At 40.0% G+C, this 18,417-nt stretch overlaps 2 non-coding genes across 2 annotated transcripts; both read right to left on the reverse strand.

Moving 5' to 3' along the window:
• Positions 1–1,446: 1,446 nt before the first annotated feature.
• Positions 1,447–1,540, reverse strand: trnai-uau (transfer RNA isoleucine (anticodon UAU)). The gene is made up of 2 exons: positions 1,503–1,540; positions 1,447–1,482 (listed from the first exon to the last, which is right to left on the reverse strand). It is a non-coding gene; the product is annotated as a tRNA-Ile (tRNA).
• A 4,148-nt stretch (positions 1,541–5,688) lies between these two features.
• On the reverse strand, positions 5,689–5,760 carry trnat-cgu (transfer RNA threonine (anticodon CGU)). The gene has a single exon. It is a non-coding gene; the product is annotated as a tRNA-Thr (tRNA).
• Between the last annotated feature and the right edge of the window lie 12,657 nt (positions 5,761–18,417).

Genomic DNA, 18,417 nt, shown 5'->3' on the forward strand with positions numbered 1-18,417 from the left:
CTCCACTCTGGATTTCTTCCTAAGCGCGATATCTTTCCTTACTTGTGTGTGAATTTCAGCGCGACACATAAACCCTTTGTCTGTTTTATAAAGATTATATTTTAAATCAGTTAAAACAAAAAAGTACCAATTACATACACGTAGAAAACACATGTATCTAATTTGAAAATTTGGGCAATGTATTACTAGTAGTGGAGCTGAGCTCACAGAAGAGCAGTTGATATTGTTAAACCACGTATTATTTTTAAATGACGCTACTAAGCACTGGCACGGTGTTTGTGCAGTCCTACCCAAGCTTTCTATCAACTGGATGAGTCTCCTGTTCCATCTCCAATTCTTTCCGCACATTTCACCTGTTTCACCACCATTATCATTAGACTATAGCCACTAATACGAGAATACTGTTCTGAAAGACTGTCTTAAATAATAATGTTGAAAAGGGTAATGATAAGAGTTTTTTTCATTAAGGTAACCATACATTTGCCTGTATAGTACAACTTAGTATCTGTATCCGCAAATCCCCAATATTAATGCTGTCTCCTGAGAAACACAAGTGTAGAGTCAAATATTATTACAACAAATCTATTCAATTAACACCCCTATGTGACAGAACACATTTAAGACTTACACCCCTTTTAAATATGTATTTCCTTCAGTTCTCTCCCCGGGATACCTGAAAATTCATTATAGTATAATAAAGTCTGTGCATGCATTACCTGTAATACAGCTACTGATATAGATAACATTAAACTTCATTATTAAGATATTACACTTTTATTAATAAAATATGTATTGATAAAATTCCTTGTGAATGATTGTAGTGTCTGGAAAGCAATTGTTCATTACTTAATGACGATATTATTTCCACTACATTCAGGACAGTTCCAATGTAATCTATTGTTCCACTTCGTCTGCTTAGTCTCCTACTTTAGTAACATCTAATGGGGAGCAGCTGTTATTTTAGGTTTGTTGCAATTGAGAACAGGTTTGCTACAGAGCTGCTGACAAATTTCAGCAGCCAGTTTGTTGCAACTGACCCGTTGTAGCTACCAATCAGAAAAAAAAACAAACGCAACAACTTCAAAAGAGAAAGAACATTAAAAACAAATCTGGGGAACAACATAAACACAGAATCTAATGCGAGAGCTTTATCAAGTCTTCAGTGCTCCTCTTGTCTCAGTAGACCTCTCTCATATATTTGTGTACAGGTACACAGCTGATAGTAATTTAAGTAGGGAGCTGCATCACAGCATGCGTGGGCTGCAAATGGAAAAGTATAGGTTTATTCCATGCTGAAAATAGAAGTAAACACAACGTTTCAGCTGTGGAGCCTTCTTTGATTGTGACTCGAAATAAATCTTTACTTGTTCGTTTGATGTTAATTTATCTCCATCAAATACCTAATAATATCTAAACTTGACAGTTGCTTTCAGTAGCTAAAGACGCTGCTCCAGGTGAGGCTTGAACTCACAACCTCGGCATGACTCCGCTGTGCACTGCTGTATAAGTACCACGCGCTGACCGATTGCGCCACTGGAGCTGTGCAAGTCGTGCTCCTCATACAGACTGACGCTGCAGAAACACAGGGTGAAAACGGTTTCGGTTGTGGATCCATCTATACATGGGGAACACTAAAATAGCAAGGAAAATACAAGAAAAGAAACTGAAAGAATTGTGCTAACAGCAAAGGGGAACTGAGGGAGGTGGTCAGACAAGTAAATCAGCCTGGCAGATTATTTGTATCGACATTTTTTGAGTCAATCAGCAAACAGATTTCTCTTCATGTGCCTTAAACTGTGCAGTTTGTATCTTCGCTGTAGATAGGTTTCTTCAGAAGTCCAGTAAACTGACAATAATGGAGAACTAGCTGACGCACCCCGTCGTGAAGACCCTCTGTAAGGTGATTACACGTTTCAATTTCAAGTCGCCTCCTTTACACTCAATTGCAGCCCCGAAACTGAGAGAAAGCATGAGAAATGGCTTCAATTTCAATGTGAAAGTGCAGTACAGGCTCGATGGCTTCACATCTCCCATCAATCAAATAAAATTGCAGTAAAGCGATCTAAATATGACTCTTAAGTACTTGGAAAGATGATTATTTTGAGCGTGCCTCCAAGGGTCTGCTACGAGGCTTAAGTTAGCTTCTTATTCGCCAGCTTCTTATGCGTGTTTTTCGTTCCACCTTAAATGGTGCTGCTGTGATGTTATGTCGCCTTTCGCCTGTAGATGGCTCTCTTCGATCAGTACTAATCCGGCTGGAATACTGTAGACATCTTCACTGAAAAGGAATATCCAAATAAATAGCGACTGTCCAAATTATATTTTTGTATGGAATATATTTCAGAAAATCGCAAACCAATTTTAAAAACTCACCACAACACGGACTTACACTGGGAAAAGGTGACTGTACTTTCTGCTTATTGCTACGGCCTTCCCCCCGATTATGAAAATGTCTCACAGTTCTAACACCGACGTGTGAAAGACAATGTAACAGACTATCAAAATCCTGAAGTACAAGAAATTTTAATGCACCAGTTTTTTAAATATGACCCTCTGATCCTGGCATGTCAGTATACATTTCGAAAAAGTATGGCACCAATCGCACGAATTGCAATGGCACAAGTTGTTGAGAATATCACTGACCTTGCCGATATTTGCAGGGGATACGAATGTTTTGCACATGTTGAACTACAACACGTAAAAATTGAGCTTCTTAGTCAATATCACCGGGAATGTCCAATAATGACGAACATCAGTAGCTTCAAGGAAACTTTGACTCGCACATGGAGTTTCATCTTCAAATGGAGGGTGGGAGAATTTATTTGTACTCTCGTTGCTCATTAGCTAAACTATTTTAAAAATATGACACAGATTTGTTCGAGAAACTTGTAATCGCCTTAAAGAGAGTCTTCTTGAAGATGTGCACCAGCTAGCTCTACACTGTCAATTGACAGGACTTTAGGAGAAACTGTTCTCATACAACCAACATACAAATTACACATCTTAAGGAACATGAAGAGAAATCCGTGTACTAAATAACATAAAATTGTCGCTGCAAATTATCACCAAGCTGTTTTATGTGACCACCTCTTTCCTACTTTGCAGCGAGCACAAATCTTTCTGTTTCTTCATCGCAATTTTACTGTCTCTTTCCCCCATGTGGAGATAGATCCACAGCTGAAACTTTAGGTCACTTCCTGTTACTCTGTCCGATTGAAAGAGCTGTATTAAAGGCACTCCCATCTCTGCAGGAAAGATATTGCTGCTCTCAACACAATATACTACAGCCAAATATAGCGATACTGTCACTGCCTGTGGGCCACGTGTTCCTGCTGGCAGTCTATTATGTCATGTTCATCCACACCCAGAAACATTACTTCATCGCTATTTTACTGTCCCCCATGTGGAGATGGATCCACAGCCGAAACTTCAGGTCAGTTCCTGTTACTCTGTCTGATTGAAAGAGCTGTATTAAAGGCACTCCCATCTCTGCAGGAAAGTTAATGCTGCTCTCAACACAATATACTGCAGCCAAATATAGCGATACTGTCACTGCCTGTGGGCCACGTGTTCCTGCTGTCAGTCTATAATGTCATGTTCATCTACACCCAGAAACATTACTGCTGGAGCACAAGAGTTATATAGGCGCAGTCCATAGAGCAAGAATCTCTTAATCTCAGAACTGTGGGTTCAGCCCCCACATTGGGTCCCTCTGTGTCAATTTGATCCCCCCAATCCTCCTAGCATGACCTGATGGCGTAACAGTGATACCCAGTACCCAGCGTAATTCAGCTTTCTTTCCACTTGATTCAGATTTTGATCTGAAATCATCGGCCGAACAAGAGTTTGTCTAAATCGAGGGAGATCTGCTCACAAGCAAGTATTAAACACTTCAGCATTTTCTGTTCGAATACCACAATTTGTCAAAACACTGCCGCTTCTTAAGCTAATAAGTAACGGTTTTTGAGCACGCATTGTATTGTTAATGCTTATATTAAAAAAGCATAAATTCACATAGTGGAATTTGGACTGAACAAAGTAGTCCAGCCCTTTTACAACATTACATACCCACTGATTAAAGCTTAAAACTACAGCAGCAGGAGTAACAATAATGGCAACAACATGTTTGGAGTTCGGCATTTCATTTATTCTGCGGAAACATCGTATTGGAATGAACTGCCCGAGATAAAAGAGCTGACTACACGCTTTAGATTTTTTTAAAGCGGCGTTGCTTTTCCAGGTTTTTCTGAAATTCCTCGCATTTGAGCCAGCACTAAAACATTTCATTCCCGTCGCTGAATACATCGTGGAAACGGTATTTGCAACGGAATGCTGTCACACATGAAACCTTTTTGTTATTCGGTTCTGAAGTTTGAAAATGAAAATAAAACGGGGGTCACTTCATAGGCTTGAAAGAAGTCCAAGCAGCATAAAAACCCGTGAATTCTCACAAAGGCTGCACCTTTCTTCTGCTGCTGTTATAAATAAGCCTTAAACATTTGAATGCATGCCTTACTGCTGCTAATCATATTCACGTGTTTACAAAGCTTTTTTCTGTCCGTTATGTTTTTGCTAAGCAGTTTCTCCGTTTTCCTCGTACTCCCAGTGTAAAGGCAGGTAAAAAAGACAGGGTAAAACGCCTGATTGTCGGGAGTGGGATTTGAACCCGTGCCTCTATTTGGAGATCGAAACACAAAGCTTAAAAGACACGAAGCTGTGAATTTACTGTTTTAAACCGCTTGACTATCCTGAAAAAATGGGTACTGATTGCACCAGTCGCATCCGATTTTCCGTAACTTTAGAACGATTGATACGACTGGACGAACACAATTTGTGGCGTTTAGCATGACATGGAAAACGGTACCGGAGCATTCGGGTCCGGACTACCAGACTCAGAAACAGTTTTTACCCCCGCACTATCAAACTATTAAACTCCCAGCCTCTCTCACTCTCTCCTCACCTCTCACCTATGATCTGAACCTCACAGTGCCTTCTTTCTTACCAAAAACCCAAACACACATTGAAAATCTACTTCTACCATACATGTCAAAAGCTCAATCCCCTCATTTCTATCCCTTTATTTCATTCTTTTGATGCATGTTTTTGCACATAACCTGTTACCTTTTTGTTGTTTTGCACACTGCCTGTTGTTGTTTTTTGCACATCGGCTGTTGTCTTTCTTTTGTTATACAATTGTATTGATGTTGTGTTTTTTTCTTTGTACTACTTATGTCCGAGAGCTAGCTAAATAGCATTTCGTTATACCATATACCTGTGTATGAGTATAATGACAATAAACTTGGACTTGAACTTGAACTTGACATAGTCTTGCAGGCAGTATATTATTTTATCGTTTACTCGTATAAAAAAACATGGTCTTCTCATTCCTAAGTCAGATTTTTAGTGCTTTCAAACGTTACTTCCAACCTGGACTGACAGCTCACCAGATCTGTTTGTGATCAGACCATGGAGTCGGGGGCTGTACTAAGCGCACGTTCCTTCCCAATACTGAAGCGATCATTCGGAAGGTGGGTGTGAAGAGAGATAAGCTTTGTCGACTTAAAAACAAGGCAGGATATGGAAGAATACTAATCACTGGCGAAAGTTATGTTCTCTTACTATTGAGATCCCTACATTGCGAGTTTTTTTAAGACTTTGAAACTAAAGGAAAGCGGTGACAAATGAAACAGGCACGGGTGGGGTTTGAACCCACGCTCTTCGGTTTACGAGACCGACGCCTTACCACTTGGCCACCGCGCCTTCGAGTAAGCATGGGAATAAGGTTGTTCAAATTATTTTTTTCTGAATCTGGTTTACATCGCCAAATGTAAACCGGAGGCAGCAACAACAATAAAAGGGATACTTGTCCTTAAACTCGGACGTGATGTTCTGCAGACGTGCACAATGTCCTGTTTTCTTGCAGTGTAGACATTTTGCTGTTCACGCTCCGCATTCATCTGCTTTGTGCGTTGTTAGTCCGCACCTGTAACATGTAATGTCAGCCGTCCCCTGTTCTTCTATTTCTCTAGCATGACTGTGTCCTGCTGCTCGGCTTTTGTTTGTAAAGTTTGAGCGAGCGCCCCGTTCAGTGTCACTTTGTCACTGTGGTCAGAAAGCATTCTTGATTCTGCTTGAGCTGCTTCATGAATTCTAGCGACTGTAAGAGCTCTTCTTAAAGTCAGGCCTTCCTCCTGCAGCAATTTATAGTCTCTTATGTGCACATTTTTCCACAAGTTGATCTCTTAACATGTCAGTTTTCAATACTCCAAAGTCAAAAGATTTAGCCACTTCTCTTAGTGCAGTCACAAAAGCATCAACAGATTCGTCCTGAGACTAAGTTCTCTGCCTAAATTTATGCCGTTCCAAAACCGCATCTTTTAAGTGCTCTTGATTAAACTATGCATAGAAAAACAGCACTACTGATTATTTTCATGGACCGATGCACACTTGTTCTGTACAACTCGAGTGATAAAGCCCTGTCTGCAAATATTGTAGAAGAAGGGCGCTGTATGCAGAGGTCTGAAACCTGCTCCACAGAAGAACTTTATCCAGAGGTGTTAAAGAAAATTGATTTATTTTCCTGACTGCAATGTATGGTGAAGCATAAAATCTAGCTGCATAAGTCTCTATTACGTGTCATTTATGAATGCGTTTCAAATAGCAGCCAGTGAAGGATTAACGCTTTTGGAGCATGTATTATGTTCTAAATACTCTTATTTAAATAAGCTTAAATTCGCATACTGTTATTTAGACATTGCAAACCAGTCTGACCTCATACAACATTCTGTGCCCGCTGAGTAGATCTTAAAGCAGCTTCAGCCAGAGTAGCAGTAATGGCAACACAGTGCTTGGAGTTCAGCTTTTCTTATTTCTTCTGCAGAACCACTGGTATCGGAATATACTGATCCGCATAAGAAGCGCTACCTGTTTCAGATAGTTTTTATTGAGCGCTGCTCTAAACTTTACATTTGCTCAGGCTTGTTTTCCCCATGAAAAAAGAGATTTCCTTAATTACATTTAACTTTTTTTTCCCTTATCATCAAGTAGAAATAAATAAAACATATCGTTCCATTTAAGAGCCACATGCAGGATGGCTGGTGGTCCAAGGCGTTGCGTTCAGGTTGTAGTTTCCCCTAGAGATGTTTGTTCAAATCCCACTTCTGACAAAGAAGTTAGAGTAGAAACGATAACATCCCTAAGTAGAAAACATCTCACATTTCATGTGTTTAATGTTAAGTGTCTTAGTGGTTGCCTCGGTGGTTGATGGCTCTTCTCTCTTGCAGGGTGATGGCAAACTTCTTGAGAAAGGGAGTCTCCTACATAAGGCTGCTCTTCGTCAAGAGCGGAGACAAAAGGAACAGACTTCAAACCGACATTAATTACTGAGAGCAGGCGAAAATGTCTTTGGAAAAGAGGAAATGACTGCTGACCGTAAACAGAGCACCGGACAAGCGCTCCTCGTTAGTATAGTGCTGAGTACCCCTGTTTGTTGCGTGGGAGACCAGGGTATGTTTCTGTGACAGGGCACAGTGTCCACGTGGGTTCAATCCCCACTCTTGGTAGTGTTGTAATAAGTTTTAAGTGACAGAACACTTTGATGATTTGCACTCTATTTAAATATGAATTTACTAAATTTCAGTTCAGTTCTCTTCACTCCCACTCCCTGGCATAACTGAACTCTCACTATCGCATACTGAAGGCTTTACATGCATTAGCTGTGATACAGCTCCCCAATAAAGACGGAATCAAACAGTTTGTTCTGTTTCTCATGGTGATCCTCTTCTCGATCCAAATGAAATGTTTAATATGATGCCTCAAGAAAAAAAAAGGAGTGAATTTCCGCCTGTAATGATTGATGCCCCATCAAACATTTTGTAACATCCCCGGAAGTTTATAAAGTAGAATCCTGGTTTGTGGCTTAAATTCAAGGTAACCAAGACTAAGGAAACAAGTTGGAAACTTGATGTCGAACTGGAATTTAATCACCCAGAATATTTCACTACTTTGGGTAGTATGTGCCAGAGTGGAGTTCTTTAGATCCGTTTGACAGCTCAGTTGTGTCATGGAAATATAACTATCAAGGAAGCCACAAGAGAGAGTTCTCACCTGAGTAAGGTCTTTATTTCAATATTGCAATATTGGGAGCCCTGCTGCCACTTCGCCAAGTGCAACCAGAGACTCAATTTGTTACAAGCAGTACAGGGTTTTTATAAGACGTTGCGCTGTAAAAAAGTTCAGCACTTGGTCCCTTTCTAAAACTTCCCCTTTCTCTAAGAGAAAACAGATTACATCATAGAGCGAGAGAAGAAAAACTAGATTTGTTATTCAAAGCTTATCAGTTACTTTCAGCTAATTCTAATGACCCAGACAGCATATATTATTTTGGTACATTGTCTTCTAAACTAACCTAAACAGTGTTCTTTGTTGACGAACTGTTTTCTAAAATTCTGCACGTACTGTAGCATAGCAGTTATATCCTTGAAATATTATCTAAAAGCACCAATATATTTTTTGTAAAGCTCTCTACATTTTTAAGAATCAATTAACTCATTAGATTTCCACTACAATTCCCTCCTTTTTATTCTTGAAAATGATTAAAAGTTTGATTCTTCATATGGACTCCCAGGAGGCTCCCATACTTCGGGTTCTTGCGTTCTTACCAGAACATACTGATGCGCAAACATATTCATTACCATATTTTGAAGCATTGGAATAATACAAGTCGAACAGCAACACAAAAACAGGAAGACAAGTATCACAGCTACTATAATCGGTGTTAGTTACTTAAAGAAAAACATTCCCCCTGGCCCAAACAGTGATGTGATTCTAACCAGGAGAGAAATGGGTGAGGCTGTAGAATGAGGCATTAAAGCATATACATAACAAGATGCATTAAATTTCTTTAACTTTACAGTATGATTTATAAATTTGTACCACAAATTACTCATATCCCCCTCATTATCAGTTTCATTCAGCCAGTTTGTATACAAAGAGGCTTCGCGTTTAGATTCTTCCTCTTTCTGGGCTTCTGGGTGACAGGCTTCCACATAAAAAGGAAAAAGGCTGGGCACATCAGTCCCAAGCATGTGATCCCCATCTATCCCTGTGGAGACATCACTCCTGCTCTTTGCTCAGTTCGTTTGTGACCTTTTTACAGTGGGAAGCATGAATTCAGGGCACCTGGCACGGCCCCCTCCACCTGAGCGAACACCACCTCTTTTTCCTGTCTTTCACCAGAATCCAGTCTACTTATTCACGCATTAGTTCTTACAGCACAGGTAAATCCCTGTGGGCTGGAGCCCAGCATTTTTCTTAGGGGTTTTTTACAAGATTGGTCAACAGCTGGGTAATAACTCTTAGAAAAATCTACACATTGTTCCACTGCCTCAGCTGTGCCGTTTTGCAGAACAATTCTAGCTGAAGTTGTAAAATTTCTCTTTGGTCCGTTCCTGCAAAACATCTTATTATAAACAAACAAACCATAATAATAATGTGCATCTATGGGAATCACTCCCAAGGGTAACTCCCCTTAAAACTATATTGTTCTACCCATCAGGTTCTGCCACTAGATAGGAGAACCTTTCTCTACATTTTTTTTTACCTTCATGATCCCTTCAGGGCGTACAATTAGCACAGAAGCAGCAGCTTTAGTCCACATGTTTTTCAAGCAGGATATTAACAGTATGATCATAACGAATAATACCAGACACACAAATATGTATTGAACCAGAGACCCTCTCCAGGTTCCTAGCACAGACTGTAGCCATGCACCAATGCCCCAATCATCTGGATTATAATTGTGATATATATTTTTCTTCATCATAGATGTGCTTTGCTAAGTCATTCATTTGCTAATAATTGTCTAGAATACAAGTACTGTTTAGTCTTTGCTCACCTAAACAGCTGTCTATCACCCTAATAGAGAATGGCCTAAAACTGTGATTATAGCGAGGAGCATACAGTTATTTCCATTTTAATAGATCTGAGTTACACTCAGACTAAAAGCAGGGCTATTTACCCATGCCAATAAACCTAAATAATCACCTCTATCAAAGATACTCCCATGAGCATCTTTTATAGCAATACAATCCCAACATGAGCTCTGATTATTTTTTGTGGCTGACTGATAAAGTATTGATTCCATATCCCCATTTTATCAAAGTAAAACTCATTACACTTAAAAGGTACACTGTCGCCCCCCCTCAGGAAGCTCAACAAACACAGAAACACTGACAATATAATAATTAATGTTCACTCAGTCTCTGGTGCAGTGGTTCGGTGTCGGCGCAATGCGTAGATCCAGCGATCTCGTCCTATCACTCAGAGTCGATAGTCAGTTGCACTTGATATGGTCCTTCCCAGCAGGGTTGCAACATCTGGCAGGGTATATCTTCCTCACCACACCCACTCGCCAGGTATCAGGTCGTGTCTTCCCTCTACTGGAGGTCTCCAAGCGTCCAGCACCTATTCACCAGTCCCATGCACCACTTCAATTAACAACCTACAATACTACAATAGAGAATTAGCAAATTCAACAATCCATTAGCCAAATTCATCCCTCTAGGAAGGTTTGTTGATTGGCTTGTGATAATATCAAACAGGCTCTATTACACAGTTCTGTTTGATCCAGCCCGCATTCCATGGCGTTCCTTCAGTCTGATGTCTAGTCGATCTTTTAGAGTTCTGTTCCTTCATTCCACTGTTCCAGCAGACTGAGGGTGATCTCAGTCCATCTCACCCCGAATAATCCAGCCACAGCCTGTCCCTTGATCATAATACAAGCGGTAGGTCAGTGCCCACCGAGGGCTTATCTCCATCATCAAGTGTTTGGTAGACACAGAGGCAGTGACAGCAACCCACTGGGAAAACAGATTATAAGAGCCAAGGTTTCCCTTTACAAATGTAAATTGTAAACATTTGCTACTGCATGAAAGGTTTCTCAGGACCAGGCCTTTTGAGCTGTAGCACCTGCACCTGAACTGTAGTTGAGTTCCTTTGATAAGCATCACATTGAGATACCACATAAGTGGCTACTGCTTCAAACACGGTCCCCACCCAGGTGTCCGACAGAGTGCATTTGTCGAGCTATAAAGAGCATTAGGCTGTAAGGGCCTGCAGAGTGTCCAGTATGTTGGCAGCACCACACTCTTTTCTAACCATGTCCTTTTCTCTGCCTTAGAGGCCTCAGCCTGAATATCCTGCAGCTGTCCCCTTTTTACCAATAGAGGTCTCACAGGGGTCTCAGACTCCTGTTCTACAAGTACTGCTCACCTGACAGCTACATCTGCAAAGTTGTTCCCTCGAGTTACTGGAAACATTTCTTTATTATGTGATTTACACTTTACCACAGCTACTTCAGTCAGCAGCTGCAAAGCTTCTAACAGTTCAGAGACAAACCCAACATTCTTAACTGGAGTCCCTGCCATGTTGGGGAAATTCCTATTCCTTCACTGCCATCCAAAATTGTGGCATACACCAAATGTATATATACAGTCTATATAAATTGCTACAATTTTCCATTTAGCATATTTACAAGTTTCAATTAAATCTTTTCATTCGGTCTGCTAGTTCTACACCAGATTATTCACAGTTTATACAGCCAGGCAGGTAGCCTGCACAACACATAAACACGGCCCCTTGGCCACCGCATCAAGGGGTCCTGAATAATAATAACCCACCAGACGATGCCTATCTCCATGCCTCCTGCACCAGCACAACAGCTCACGATCCATTTCTTTCACTTACACACAGATTACATACAGATGATCCGTCTGAGGGAATCCTGTCCAGGGCCAGTGCCTGCAAGAAAGCTTGTTTCAAAACATCAAAAACGGTTTCTGCTGCAGGGGTCAAGGCAATTTTGTCTTTAGACTGCACTACCCCCCTTAAACCAATACGTCACTAGACAAGCTCGTTCTGAGAAGGCATTCACCCTGGCTTTATCATGTAATTGGTTTTATACTCCTTTTTTTTCCTCTCAAGATCCAATACTTGGAGTAGCCCGGCCTTATGGATTCCCTCATTAGGTAAAACAATCACAATATCACATAACTCTATTGAGTTAGTTTACATAAATCCTATTTCATGCAGTAATTCCTTATAAAATGCTGCAGTCTGGGCCTAAAATAGGTCTGGGGTGTCCCCCACCCACATCAGTAGTTGAAACTGTACATCTTTACCCAAGCAGACTGTGACAGCTTATATTTGCTTTAAACACAACCCTTGCACTCCTTCTCCTGTAGCCTCCTGTTACCCGTTAGAAAACGTTATATCACATCTTTATGCTGTTTTAGTCTAAAAACAGGACAGCTGTGCTCCTGTGCCCCACAGTTACTGCACACTGTAAGATTATTTCACTTTTATTTAAATCCTGAGATAAATTTAGGAAGGCTACAGAGAAGTTTACTAGATTAAAACTGTTAGTTCACACACGGCTCTCGTTTCAGCTTCTGACAAGTTCTTTAATTGTGAAATCAAGCGTCTTTCTTACAATTTCTCCAAAAAACACATTTTTTTTTAGTAACTGCACACCAGCTTATTAGTAGTTTTGTCTTTGAGGTTTTATATCTCGGTATAACATTAAAGTCGCACAATAATTTCGACAAACTGGCGGCTCCCTTTTCTCCTCCTTGGGAGTCTTTTTACCACCCATTTGCAGCGCTAGCACTTCTGCATGCATACTTCGCGAGTTATTAAATCACATCTGTCACTGTTCGTAATATCAGGAAAGCATAGTTGCACTATAGTTGGCAACATCAGGTTTTAACCCACTCAAGTAAATTTGTTTTATTACTGTGGAAGTATCTTCATTCACTTCCTTCTCATCGGCTAACCCCGAGTATACTATCCATAAAGCTATAAACCTTTCTGTAAAATCTGAAAACATCCTCACTTCCTTCTGCTGACATGCTGTTACTTTTCTCTAATCAGTTTTCGGTGGGAAATGCTCTTTCAAAAATCTCCACACTAATTCCCACCCTTCTCCCAGATTCTCTCTTAAGGCATTCTATTTCTTCTTTTGCTTTTTCTTTTTCTACATATACAACTTCGTTTCGTTCAGCCATTGCTTTTAGCTTTTCCATCAGGGATTTTTTCCGTCTCATCTATGATATTCTGTTGAATTCTCAAATATTCCTGTAAATATTTTTATCCAAAGGTTCATACACTTTTCTACATTCCTGTTCAGCCTAAATTCCGTCTGACAGTCAATATTTCTTTTAAATTTCACTTTGGATTAATCAAACTTTTTTTTTTTCCCTTCACACCAAACCATTTTCACGTCTCCCACGCGCCCCGCGGAATCCCCCAGTCGAGACAAACTGACAAACTATCACAATACGGGAACACGGACCAGGTTCCAAATCCTGGCTTTAAACACACAGTTGAATCGAGTTACCATTTTCGGCTCTTCTGCGAGTACAGTTCTAGTTACCACCTTTAGCCGTACTGCAGTCGTGTACCAGGATGTAACACCTGGATTTTTTCGCACGGGCAGGGCGAGATGCTATTCCTTCAGCAATCCCTCCTTTTCTACCCCACCTTCACAAAACAGGCATCTAAAACACATACACCATTAACTCATTTTTCTGTTGTACTCCCTTCAGCTTCAGGAAAACCCTGAACCCACCACAGCAACATGGAGAGGACAAGGGACTTTTTAGAAAAGAGGAGTCCTTACCTCTTTTTAGAAGCGGCCGCCTAACTTTTCCTCTCCATGTCCGTGTGGTTTAATTTAGATGGATACTTCTTCATCATTTGGGTCACGTATCCGCCAATCTGCCTCCTCCTTTTTAGAGGACGTTATAAACCTTTAGGAACAATATGATCTAGCAACAAGGTTATGTCACTGTAATTAGGCTTAAGACAATCAAGAACAAGGCGCTTGCCTTTCTTCTAAATTCTTTACGATCATCAGGCAATTAAGGAAAAGACTTAACTAATGCAAATAATTCACTAGGAGACCAATGTCAATGTACTGTACATATGCTGGAGTTCCTTCTGGACCTGAAAAAGTGCACATTGGTATTTCACAAACAAGTGGCTCCGGACCGCTTTCTAATTTCGGTGGAGACTTTTTCTTTTTAGTACGCATGGCCATGACTTTAGCTGCAGTTTGCTGTTCTTTAGTTTCAAGACTAGTCTTTCTTTAAGCTTCCCATTATTTCTGTGATTCCTCTTTCCATTAAATAAGTTTTCCAATTCATTTTCTTTCATTTCTTCTCCTTCTCTTCTAAGTTTCCCCTTCTTCAGGAAACGTCTTTTTCCTAATTCAACTTTCCTCTGTCCATTCTGATTCACTTACAAAGATCCTTCATAGTTATGGTCCCCTAATTATCATATATAAATTATGTGCAAGTTCCCTTACACCTATTACCCTAGCTTTACAGTTCATGAACATAATTTTTTTCCCTAACCCAGGCTATAATTGTTTCTCCGAATTTGTCGTACATGTACTTTTGCTGGACTGCTCGGTCCCATTTTCGTCTTTGAATTTTAATTTCCCATTTTTACCGATCGGTGCCTTACTTAGAACCTTATCACATTAACTACTCCGCAGAGCAAAAACCACACGTCTGTGTTAAGATAAGTTCTTTATATGAGTCCCAGACTCATCAAACCCGCGTGAGAACACCCCTGTGGCTCGCTTCTCAAACTATTAATTTTTAAGGATCACTTACTGACGTCAGACAGCTGCCAATTCTCCAGACGCGTCTCTGGAAGGATAAACAGTTTATCCTCCGAGGTTCGTCCAATTTGCTAAAATTGTCCGGGTCCGGATGGAGTTTCAGCAGCCGTTCGCGTTCAGGTTTGTGATCCCGGACGAGCCCCCAAACTGTCATGGAAATATAACTATCAAGGAAGCCACAAGAGAGAGTTCTCACCTGAGTAAGGTCTTTATTTCAATATTGCAATATTGGGAGCCCTGCTGCCACTTCGCCAAGTGCAACCAGAGACTCAATTTGTTACAAGCAGTACAGGGTTTTTATAAGACGTTGCGCTGTAAAAAAGTTCAGCACTTGGTCCCTTTCTAAAACTTCCCCTTTCTCTAAGAGAAAACAGATTACATCATAGAGCGAGAGAAGAAAAACTAGATTTGTTATTCAAAGCTTATCAGTTACTTTCAGCTAATTCTAATGACCCAGACAGCATATATTATTTTGGTACATTGTCTTCTAAACTAACCTAAACAGTGTACTTTGTTGACGAACTGTTTTCTAAAATTCTGCACGTACTGTAGCATAGCAGTTATATCCTTGAAATATTATCTAAAAGCACCAATATATTTTTTGTAAAGCTCTCTACATTTTTAAGAATCAATTAACTCATTAGATTTCCACTACAGTTGGTAGAGCGGAAAACTGTAGTGGGAACAGTAAGGAATCCTTAAGTCGCTGTTTTGACTCCAGCTGGAAGGAAGGTGCTTTTTGTGAACTTTAATCAAAGAGTTAAAATAGCGAATCTTTTTCACTCAGACGTTGATCAAAAGCTCAATAAACGATGAAGCAGAGGCTCTTGTTCCGAATTCAGCTAACATCTGATTGTCTTGTTTAGGCCAAGATCTGATCTTTGAATTAAGGGACTACTCTGTCTGATTTGTAATTCAAAAGTAGATACAAATGTCACTGTTTTCAAAGGATAGGTACTTAATTGGCTTTATGATTTGGTATTGATTTTGTATCGTTATATTATTAAGTTTGTGCTTTCTGTGTTTTCCATCGTATTGTGAACTACTTTTTTAAACAAATGCTTACAAAGGCAAACACAGCACACATCTGTTTATACCAGCGGTGAATTGTACATTTTTATTAAGTACAATCTACTGTATTTTTAGAAAAAAATGGCGTACTGTGCACGATATGTTGCAGAAACACAACCTGATATTTTCATAATTATTATTTTAATCATTTGACAAGTATGAGGTCCAGGATCCAAATCTTCAGTTCTGATTTTTTTTAAAGTGATATCTTCTCTTCCTCTCTTGGAAATCACAAGATGTGAGCAAATGTTTTTTGTTCTTTTTTTTTCACGTTGCGATCCAAAGAGCCTCAGACACACAGTCTGACAGAAACCAAACCAGAATGGATTCTGCTGGAGGCCGGACTGAGCTCATTCTCACTCCCTGTGCTGAAAACAGAATTATCTCTTCTCCGAACATCGTCTACAGCTGCTAGATATTGCTCTGCGTCCTACTGCTCCAGCAATTCCTTTGACCAAAGACAGATCACTTGTGTGCTTTTAACCTTCTTGTAGCTACAGGCTCTTTGATGGCTCATGCTGATCGTCCTCTGGATCCAAAAGAAAATTTTAAAGCTGATGCATTTTCGATTGTAATTTGCATCTAGCTACAACGTCCCTGGAAAAAATATTTTATTAGTTGTGTGCAATCGGTATCTTTTACTTTACAGATGGTAGTGGAAATAGTTTTTAAAATGTTTTCTAAAGAAGATTGTATTGCCAGGACCTGCCTTTAGCGCTCAGTAGCGATTACACTGTTGATATAGATGGAGAAGAAATGTAAGATGAATTGATGATCTAAGTTAAAATAGCCCTATCACGCCTCCTGTAACAGTGTTTGTATTCATAGCAAGTAATATTCTTTTTCAAACCCGAACGTTGCTTTTGCATTAAGTGTTACATAACAATTACCGGTTTCGGTAGCTTCTGAAGAGCGCACTTTTCCAAACTGAAGCCTATAAGAACATTATTCAAGATGCACCATGGCCCAGAATCGTGCATTGGGACAAGGATTAACATCAATTGAAAGAACTCGCAAATAAAAGATTTGACCGAAAAATTAAATGAGTAGGCAAGTATTAAAACAACACCATAACTTCTTGACTTCCAAACTCTTTCCTGGTTCAGGCCATGTAAAATGACATCATCAGTGGAGTCATGCCGAGGTTGTGAGTTTAAGCCTCACCTGGAGCAGCCTGGTTTTCTGTCTTGACAGGTAAACAGTGTTTTGTGTTATTTGCTAAATGGAGAGAGGATTCTGTGTTAATTGTGCTCCTCCTGGAAGAGGTCAAGATGAGATGTTCACGAGGCTGGTGGTAAATATCCTATCCAGGAATATTTTTTGTTCTTTATCGGGGAATATCGAATATCGGGGCTGTATAAAGGGGCTGTAGGGGGTCAGATCTATAGATGTAGTAAACACATCAGTGGAGACGGTGTGTCTGCTCTCTGTGAGAGAGACGGGCGGAAAGAATAATCTGTGGTCTGGGAAGAAGAGACCCTCTTTTGAAGAGCGGCGCTCCTCACGGAAGAGAATGAAAAAAATATTTTTCAGGGACGCTGATTTTTCTCTTTGGGGGAATTAATGTGTGACCTCGTGGCGCAATGGTAGCATGTCTAACTTCAGATCAGAAAGTTGTGAGTTCAAGTCATGTTGAGGTCAGCTGATGTGTTTGCAGGTGCTGCTGGTGCCGAACCTGGAAATTACACCACGAGGTTGGGTTTTATCTGTACACCACTTAGGTAATCTGAACAAAATAACAGAGCAGTACAGAACACGCAATAAGGAGCTTATGCAGCAAATAATCTTGAACACGATGAGAGAAAACTGCCCATCTGCGTAACATCATGTCTGACTTTAGAGACAGTAACATCAGAGAATGGAAGTTTCAGACCATGTTTTTGTTACAGGTTCAAGCAAACCTGAAAGTTAGGGAGTGTTTGGTCACTTTTGTATGAAAACGTGTCTGAAGCCTGTAATTATAATTCGCCCTTTTTTAATTGTGGTTGAAATCCACTCCTATGTAACAAGACCTTACAGTATATTCATGTTTACTTAAATGACTAACGCTATTGGACATTACTTGGTGTCTTTTTTTGTAATGATTTGCTATTTCATGCAGGAAAGAAAGGAACCCAGACCCAACGTTTGCTTTCAGGTGCAGTTCATTTACATACCGGACATCTATTTCTGAGGAGCCTGATTTAAATCACACAACCCCGGAAGAAGTCGAATCGATAATCTTGTAAACCGAAATAAGACGCGTTATCCATTAAACCACTAGCCCGTCACGTAAATGAATTGCACCATGGTGAGTTCAGTGCCGCTACTAGTAATACCCCACCCCCATCTTAAATTTCTAAGTGAGAAACGTGTTTTCTACATTTTTGTCAGTTTTAAAACTAGGAGTATACGGCACTCTGCACAGTGTACAAAGTAAATTATTTTCGCAGTAATTAATTTATTTACACGTGTATACTAAATATAGTAATAAATATAATAAATTAATTAATTACTGCGAAAATAATTTACTTCGTACACTGTGCAGAGTGCCGTATACTCCTAGTTTCGGCACACACGATATATACAGTAAAAAGCCTCAGGCACTGTGTTAGATGTGTTTTCAACATTATATATGCGTTTATTAATGTCGTCGATTTTACAGTTGCAATTCGACATTG

Source organism: Lepisosteus oculatus, chromosome 14 (assembly GCF_040954835.1).
Source record: "Lepisosteus oculatus isolate fLepOcu1 chromosome 14, fLepOcu1.hap2, whole genome shotgun sequence".
Taxonomy (NCBI): Eukaryota; Metazoa; Chordata; class Actinopteri; order Semionotiformes; family Lepisosteidae; genus Lepisosteus; species Lepisosteus oculatus.